Source organism: Physeter macrocephalus, chromosome 9, assembly GCF_002837175.3.
Source record: "Physeter macrocephalus isolate SW-GA chromosome 9, ASM283717v5, whole genome shotgun sequence".
In the NCBI taxonomy this organism is placed as follows: domain Eukaryota; kingdom Metazoa; phylum Chordata; class Mammalia; order Artiodactyla; family Physeteridae; genus Physeter; species Physeter macrocephalus.
The window spans coordinates 9,016,062-9,024,440 of NC_041222.1; the positions used below are offsets into that span (position 1 = coordinate 9,016,062).

At 40.1% G+C, this 8,379-nt stretch overlaps 1 protein-coding gene across 3 annotated transcripts in view; it reads left to right on the plus strand.

Annotated features, from left to right (window-relative positions):
* The window catches only part of ASTN2 (astrotactin 2), a 961,664-nt gene that overhangs the window by 616,040 nt on the left and 337,245 nt on the right, over positions 1-8,379 (plus strand). The window lies entirely within an intron of this gene.

Sequence of the window (8,379 nt, forward strand, 5' to 3'; positions counted from 1 at the left end):
TTGGTCTAGAGAAGTAGCAGGCTACTGAATTAAACAAGGAAAACAAACCCTCACTCAAGGGGACCTTGTCAACCTGCTCAGAGCTCTGTGCCTTTTCTGAGAGTTTCCTGGGTAGCACAGGTTTAGTAAGCCAATTTGCAGGCAGGTTAATAATAATAGCAGCTAACACTTATTAAGCACTTCCTATGTGCCATGACTGTGCTAAGTACTTTGATGACATTAGCCCATTGAATTCTCATACCAACTCTACAGGGGAGGTACTGGTATTATTATCTCGATTTACCGTCAAGAAAACCAGGCACAGAGGGGCTCAGTGACTTGATCAAGGTCACACAGCTAATAAATAGCGGCGTCGAGATTCAAACCCAGTCCACGGGGCTCCAGTATTAGTCAAAAGAGATCTGATATCACTCCTGGCCTCTGGCCACTCCGGGCCATGTGGTTTTAAGCAAATCACTAAACGTCTCTGAGACTCTTGTTTCATGTAGAATCACAGGTGATTGCAGCAGCATTGTGAGGATTAATTGAAATCACATGTGCATAGAGGCCAGCACTCACTAAATGGCAGCTATAATTAGTCTGATAGGTATAAAGCCATCTCATTTAATCCTCCAATGACTGAATTGTATGACCTGTTTACTGTTCTATCTCCAGCACATTAGAACAGTGCCTGACACGTAGTAGGTGCTCAATTAATCATTGTGAAATGAAGTTCCTCAATTGACGTGGCTAAGGAAGTTGTTCGCAGTCTGGCCTTTTCAGCCGTATTTCCAGTTACGTCCCTATTCCTGAGTTAGGCGTCTTGGCTTCAGCTTCTGGAGTGTTCAACATTGTTCCCTCGGCTTCTCTTCCTCCTCTCTTCCCCCCACTACACCCCATTTGTCCGTGGCCCTTTAACTTGAATGCTCTGTTTCATCTTCAAGTCTTGGTATAGATCTTAACCTTCTTCAGCCAGTCTTCTCTGAGTCCCAAGAGAAGTCCAAAAGTGAGATGTGCAGTTACCGCGGAGCTGGGTATATAATGCCTTGCCCTTTCCAATGGATCCCATTGAAATGTTGGCTTAATATTTATCAAATCTTAATATTTATAGGAAAGACTGTTTTTCTTGTCTTATATTAGTTTTTTTGTTTGTTTGTTTTTTCTTTTCTACCCATAGGGCCCTCTTACCAGGGAAGGGCCATTGACATTTTGTCTCCAATTCTAATTTATCCCAGTGAAATCTTGACACCTCTTGCAAACTGGACCGCTGGCTGGCTGTTCTGGTTGTCAGCCCTAGTCAGATCAATTTCCTCAAAACTGAGTAAAGCATGCTTTCTCTGGAGTCACACAGCCCCCCACCCCATGCTTCTCACTGTCGCAGCCCCATTGCTGTGTTGACTTACCTGCTTTCCTGTCTGGTCCCTGTCACACTGTAAACTCCTCATGAGCAGGCACTAGGTCTTAATCACCTGTGTGTCCCCGTTGTCACTGCTTGCCCAAGGACTTTTTCAAAGCCGTAACTGTCGAATTAAAGAATTCATCCACCTAAGATTTGCTGCACCAACTCTGTGCCTGGTCTTTTGTGGGGTGATAAGAATGCAAAGAAGCATTGAGTACAAGTCCTTGCCCACCATGGGCAAAGTGGACTCTGGGGACAGGTGTTTGAGCCTCACTTGGTCCTGATTGATGTTGATAGACTACAGGTAACAAACAGTATGATAATAGAAGCAGGTGGATTTGAGATAGGTTGAGAAGGTCATTGGATACTAAGATGAAATATTTAGAATGAACCTTATGGGTGAGGAAGCATTTCTTCTCTCCAAGACCTACACAAGTTACCTAGCAACAAAGTTTGTTTCATTTGTACGTGTGTTTACAGCATATACTGTGCATTCTTCCAAGAGAAGTTAATATTATCCACATGAATCCAACCTATAAAAAATGGATAATATAAAGATAGGACAGGACGGATCAGAGCCATTTGTAAGGAGAGAAAGGGAAAGGGAGAAAATGGTTTCAGGAGCCTGAAATGGGAGAATTACTCAATGTGAGATAAATTTAGCACTGTTTGTCTTGGCAACCAAAGTAAGCAGAAAAAAACATGGTGGATTATAGAATTGTCCTTGCTTAAGAAAAGGAAGTTTGCAGTTTTGGGGGTTTTTGCTTTGCTTTGTTTTGTTTTCCAGAGGATATACTCCTTTTCCTGACATAATTTGCTAAGAGAGATGTTTCCTATATATACCTATATAAGAAGTAGTGAACAATGCCATCAACAGTTTTGAAGTTTCAGTATTTCTCACATCATTTAGAGGAGAAAACTGAGGCCCAGAAGGGTCTCACAGCCAGTGAGGAGGTGAAATTGGGATAGGAGATGTCCCAGGCTACTCTATTCTCATCTGAATATATTGAATATACTTAAATATAATTTACTTTAAAGTGCAGTGAAAATGTATGTAAAAATATGGACTCAAAGAGCACATCCAGCCTCAATAGTCCTTGCTAGGCTATCTGTTTAATGTCATTGTTATGTGATTTTAAGAGGGAGAGGAGATAAATACATGTGTTTAATAGCCATTGTTAACTGGAAGCCTCTTATTTTCATTGGCAAAGCTGAAGTTGGCTCTAATAATGGAAAACACTGACCTAGAGAATGCAGACAGAGATTTTAATTTTTACTTTCAGTAACTAGTTGTAGAGGTATGGGGGATATTCACTCACGCACTTGTTTTGTTGTAGTTTCAAATTTTAGGCTAGGCCTGAGCTCTGACCTCTCCGACTGCTAATGGAAAGATGGGGCTTTACCGCTCAGAGTGGACATAGAACGTGCACTTGCCAGATTCTTGTCACAAAAGTACAACCTTGCACTCTCAGCTGTTTGAAACATTTGCAAGAGCTCAGGTGTGAGACCTATTCACAGACAACTGATGGAAGCACACAAAGTCCAGCCATTCATTCAGATAGGTGTTTTCATATGTGGGTCCTGTAAAACATTAGTTCCATGAGATGCTCAAAGACAAAAAAAGGGAAGTTCCAGTGGTCAAGCCCACATGGAAAAGTCTGCACTCTAGAACTGTCTCTTGAAGGTTCACAAGGCACCTGAGGATAAAAAAAGCTCTAAGTCCTGCAGTGGTAAAACATATCATATTTTGTTGGTTCTAAAGTGCCCAGATTTTCCACATTTTAACATTTTTGAAATTATATTTTACTATCGATGGTTTGATAGAGTTTAATTAAAAATTGTTTTTTCTTGGGGCTTCCCTGGTGGCGCAGTGGTTGAGAGTCCGCCTGCCGATGCAGGGGACACGGGTTCGTGCCCCGGTCCGGGAGGATCCAGCGTGCCGCGGAGCGGCTGGGCCCGTGAGCCATGGCCGCTGATCCTGCGCGTCCGGAGCCTGTGCTCCGCAACGGGAGAGGCCACAACAGTGAGAGGCCCGCGTACCGCAAAAAAACAAACAAAAACAAAAAAAATGGCTTTTCTAGAAACTCTAAATTTTTCCCTTGAGTGAAACCTGCAGATGGAGGCCACTCTGACAAGAGTTTTACTAATCTTCACGTTGGTCAGTGCTGGGACAGTCCTGAGAAAACTTCATGAGAGACACTAGTCGGTCCATGTGGCTGAAGGCCTTAACTGCTAGGTCACAGAGGGTCCTGGTCCTGATGACCCCAGAGTGGGATTTCCTACAGGTGTCAGGGTCAGCAAAGCCGAGAAAACGCCTGCTTCTCTCTTGCCTTGGTGGTAGGATGCTAAGATTCATCCCTAACGTTAGTCCAAGTCCATGTGGTATGCAGTTTCTTGAGCTCTTCTTACCCTTAACTTTGCTCTATTCTTTTTTTTTTTTTTCTGGGATTTGATTTCCTTCCCCATTTAAAAAAAAAGTTTCTAGTCTATGCATTTCGTTACATAATTTTATTGATTCCATAGCCATTGAGGAATGAATGAATGAATGTGCAGGTAAATACGTGAATAAATAAATAAATACCCTGCCTTGAGAATTTGTATAAATGCCATTTCTTTTAGGCCCCAATTTCCTTTTTTTGGAAAACAAGCAGATTGGAAGCAGTCATTTGTGCTAAAGTGGACTGAGCCCTAGATTTGGAGGAAGAAGATCCAAGTCCAGGTCCTGGCTTTTCCAAAGTGCTCGTGTGATCTTGGTCAAGGGATTTAAAAGGCCAAGCCTCAGGGTCCTTGGTGGCAATGTCAGAATGAAAAGTACCCATCTCATGACATTGCTGTAAGGATTAAATAAAACATGCTAAACATGTATAAGATTTTGTGGTACAGGCTCTGAAGCCCCATCCAATTCTAGTATTCTCTGTAATGTGATGGGTGTGTTCAGGGTAACACATTCACTGCCTTCAGCTAAAATGCCCAGTTTGTATCTCTGTACTTATTTTATTTTATGTTTTTCATTTTGGCATATGTATAAATATAGTTTCATGCAGATCTTGGCTGGTTTCCTGTGAGCCTACACGCTTTAGAATTTCTGTAAGAAAATCTCCCAGACGACAGAATGTTCTAAAGGAGCTGTATAATTATGTCTCATGGCACAAAAATAAGATTAAAAAAAAAAATAGAAACCAACAACTAAATAGACCTTTGCATAAATCATCCTGTGCCCTGAGGTGGCTTGGGAGAAAGAGTTGCTCACGTTTTAAAACTCAAAGGATCATTTGCATTTATGAGTTCTTCCTCTCTCTCTCTCTCTCTCTCTCTCTCTGTCTCTCTCTCTCTCTCTCTCTCTCTCTCTCTCACTCTCTCTCTCCCCCCCACCCACATCTCTAAGGGTCTTTCTAAGCGAACCCGGCCTTTTCCCTTCTTTCCTCTCCTGCTGAGCCACAGTCTTTTCTCACCCCCAGGCAAAAGAAAATCACCATGCACCTACAGTTGTAATATGGCTAAAGTCATACACACACATACACACACATTCATATACACACTTCTTGAAATAGGAACTCCAGGTTTAATTCCTAGCACCACTATTGCCAAGGTATATCTCCATGGACAAGTCACTTCACTTCTCTAAACTTCAGTTTTCTCATCTGAAAAATGGAAGGAACAACTCCCTGTGAAGGTTGTATATTAGTTTCCTAGTGCTTCTGCAATGCATTACCACAAACTTCGTACCTTAAAACAATACAGATTTATTATTTTATGGTTCTGGAGGGCAGAAGTTCTAAAATCTAGGCATCGGCAGAACCTCAAGGCCGGAGACATAGTCTCTGTGTCTGTTTGTCTGTCTGTCTCTTTCCTCTGCTTCCAAGTTGTATCTCCTTCTCTGACCCTGACACTCTTCTCTACCTCATATGCTCCTATAAGGACCCTTTGGATTACATTGAGTCCACCCAGGTAATCCAGAATAATTGTCCCATCTCAAAATTCTTAACTTAATCATGTCCGCAAAGTTCCTTTTACCATGTAAGGTAATATTTCATGGGTTCTGGGGATTAGGAGGTGGATGTTTTGGGGGAACCACTATTCTATCCACTACAGATTGCAATAAGGAGAAAAATATATAGAAAAAAAATTTCACTAGACTGTGGAATCTTGAATGCAGAACTGAGCTTTGTGTATACATGTGTATATGTACATACATATATATGCACATGTATGCACACACATATATATACATGTATGCATGTATATACGTGCATATATAATGTGTATATTCAACTTATATGTAATAATTACACATGTATAAATATATAAAGTTATATATTTAAAATATATGTATAATGTATGTTTATATGTACAATGTATTTCCAATGAATGGCACAGATAATTTCCCAATTACGTAGTTTGAAGCAAAAAAAAAAAAAAAATCAGAAAGGTGTAACTCTGTTGGCTTTAAGAAATCTGGATCTAGAAAGAGGCCAGCAACTAAGATCTGAGAACCACTGGAAGTAAATGTACATTCTCTGGGAAGTGTAAATTGGCTAATAGATTAAGCAGCAATCATAGGTGATACTAGCATAATCACAGTAACATTAATCATCATCATCACAGTAGCTGATGCATTAATTGGCCACTACATCATAGATACCATTTTATCCTTTATGTAAGTTATCTCTAATTCTCACATCAGCCCTATGATAAGGATTATTATTATCCCCATTTAATAGATAATGACACTGAGGCCTAGGGTAGGTAACAGACTTGATCAGGGTCACACAGCTGGGAAGTGGTACAGCCTCTGTTTGACCACAGCTTTAATTAGATCCAGAATCTGAACTTGACATTTTGTGTCTCCTTTAGGTAAGGGAGCCTGGAATCTCAATAAATTCACCAAAGTAGAAATTATACAAGCTACATTTTCAGACTAGAATGTGATAATATTAGATATTAACAGCAATCTATCTAGCATATGAATCTATATATTTGGGAATTACAAAAAGCAACCTTCTAAATAACACTTGGGTAAGTAAAAAAATCAAACTTAAATGATCACCTCTTTAGCAACAAGCAGGAACTGGAAAGCTGCATATCAAACTCATGGAATAGAGGCAAAGCAGTAGTCAGAAGCTCCACGGCATTTACTAAGAAGAAAGAAAGACCGAAAATAAACAAATAAGCATTCAACTCCAGAAGCCAGGAAAAGAGTTATAAAACAAACTCAAAGAAAGCAGCAGGAAGGAATTAATACAAGTAAAAGCTGAAATAAATGAAATAGAAAAAAAAAGGAGCCTTGCCAATAAAATGCAAAAGCTTCTTCGAAGGAGAGAGAGAGAACACAAACACATTAGTAATGAGCTAGGGGCATAACCATAGAAGCACAGAAGATAAAACAAATTTAATGAGAATACTGTGTGCAAATTTATGCCAATAAATTTAAAAGTCTGGATAAAATGCATTATTTCCTTAGAAACTGTAAATTACCAAGTTTGAGTCATGATGCTGTAGAAAATCTAAATAGCTAAATAAAATAAAATGATAAGAGAGCTAAATGTCTACAATTGAAAAGAAGAAATCAAGCCCAGGTGATTTTATATGCAAGTCTTACCAAATCATCAAGGAATGGATAACCTCTATCTTATGTAAACCGATCCAGAGAAAGAAAATAAAGGACAGTTTTCTAATTTATTCCAGAATCCTAGCTTAATCTGAGTACCCAAACTGGGCAAATATATACTCATTCATCCAGAAAAGTCTGGTTGATGTATTAGAACTGATGGGCTCCTTCTGTGGTAGGATGAAAAATCAACTTTCAAAAATCAAGAATAACTTTCCTCAATATCAGCAATAACTAACTAGAAAACGTAAGGGAAAACAAACATGAAAACTGATCATATTCCTCAAGTGGAAAATACTGTAATAATAGAAGCTATCACTCTACTATATCCTTGTGCACGCTGTATTTCAGACACGACTCATTTAATCCTCACAGTGGTTCTGTGCAGTGGGAACTTCTTCATAGATAAGCAAAGGAAGTACAGAGAGGTTAAGCATTTTGTCCAGGGTCACACAGCAAAAAATGGTGGAATCTGGATTTGGACTACTGTGGGCTGGATCCAAAACACCTGCTTGTAACCTCTACCATAGTGCATTGCATAAATACCTGTGAATAAACCCCCACCAGATATGTGCAAGATGTTTATGACCGAAAGTCTAAAACTTCAGTGAAGGTTTTAAAAGAACGCTTGCTAAATGGAGATGCAAAGTATGTTTCTGAATTAGAAGACTCCCAACTGTAAAGATGCTGTATCAATCAGCCAGGATAAGATAGGCTATGTTGCTGTAACAAATGAAGCCCCCCAAACCAGGAGATTGCACACAAAAGTTGATTTCTGGTTCACACACAGGTCCGTTGTAACTGAGGCAGCATTCTTCCATCCTGCAGTATGGATCTGGAACACGTGATCTCCAAGCTTGCCATAGCAAGGGAAGAGAGGGCTTGAGAATCATGCAACATGTTTGTGAGGGCTGGATCTGCAGTGACTTATATCACAGCAACACAGATTCCATCTCTCAGAATCCCTTCACATGGTCCCTTAAGCCCAACTGCAAGGGCAGCTTAGATGCATAGTCTACAGGGTGTCCACAAAGAGGATCCAGTGTGGTGAACATAAGACGTCATCTCTGCCACAGTTGTCAACAGTGCTCAGCACAGCGTTGACTCTCACTGCATATGTCTTAAAGGAAAAAAAATTAACAACTTTCCCACATTTAGTCTACAAATTCAATTTAGACAACCCAAAATTCCACTGAAGTTTTACATGAAATTTGACAAAACAACTCTAAACTTTATCTGAAGGGAAAAATGAGTAAGAACAGTGAGGAAATTTTGAAATAGGAAATTAGTGTTCTTGACAGGGAGAAGACTTACCTTGCTACATTCAAAACATGCCATAGCGCTTCCCTGGTGGCGCAGTGGTTGCGCGTCCGCCTGCCGATGCAGGGGAACC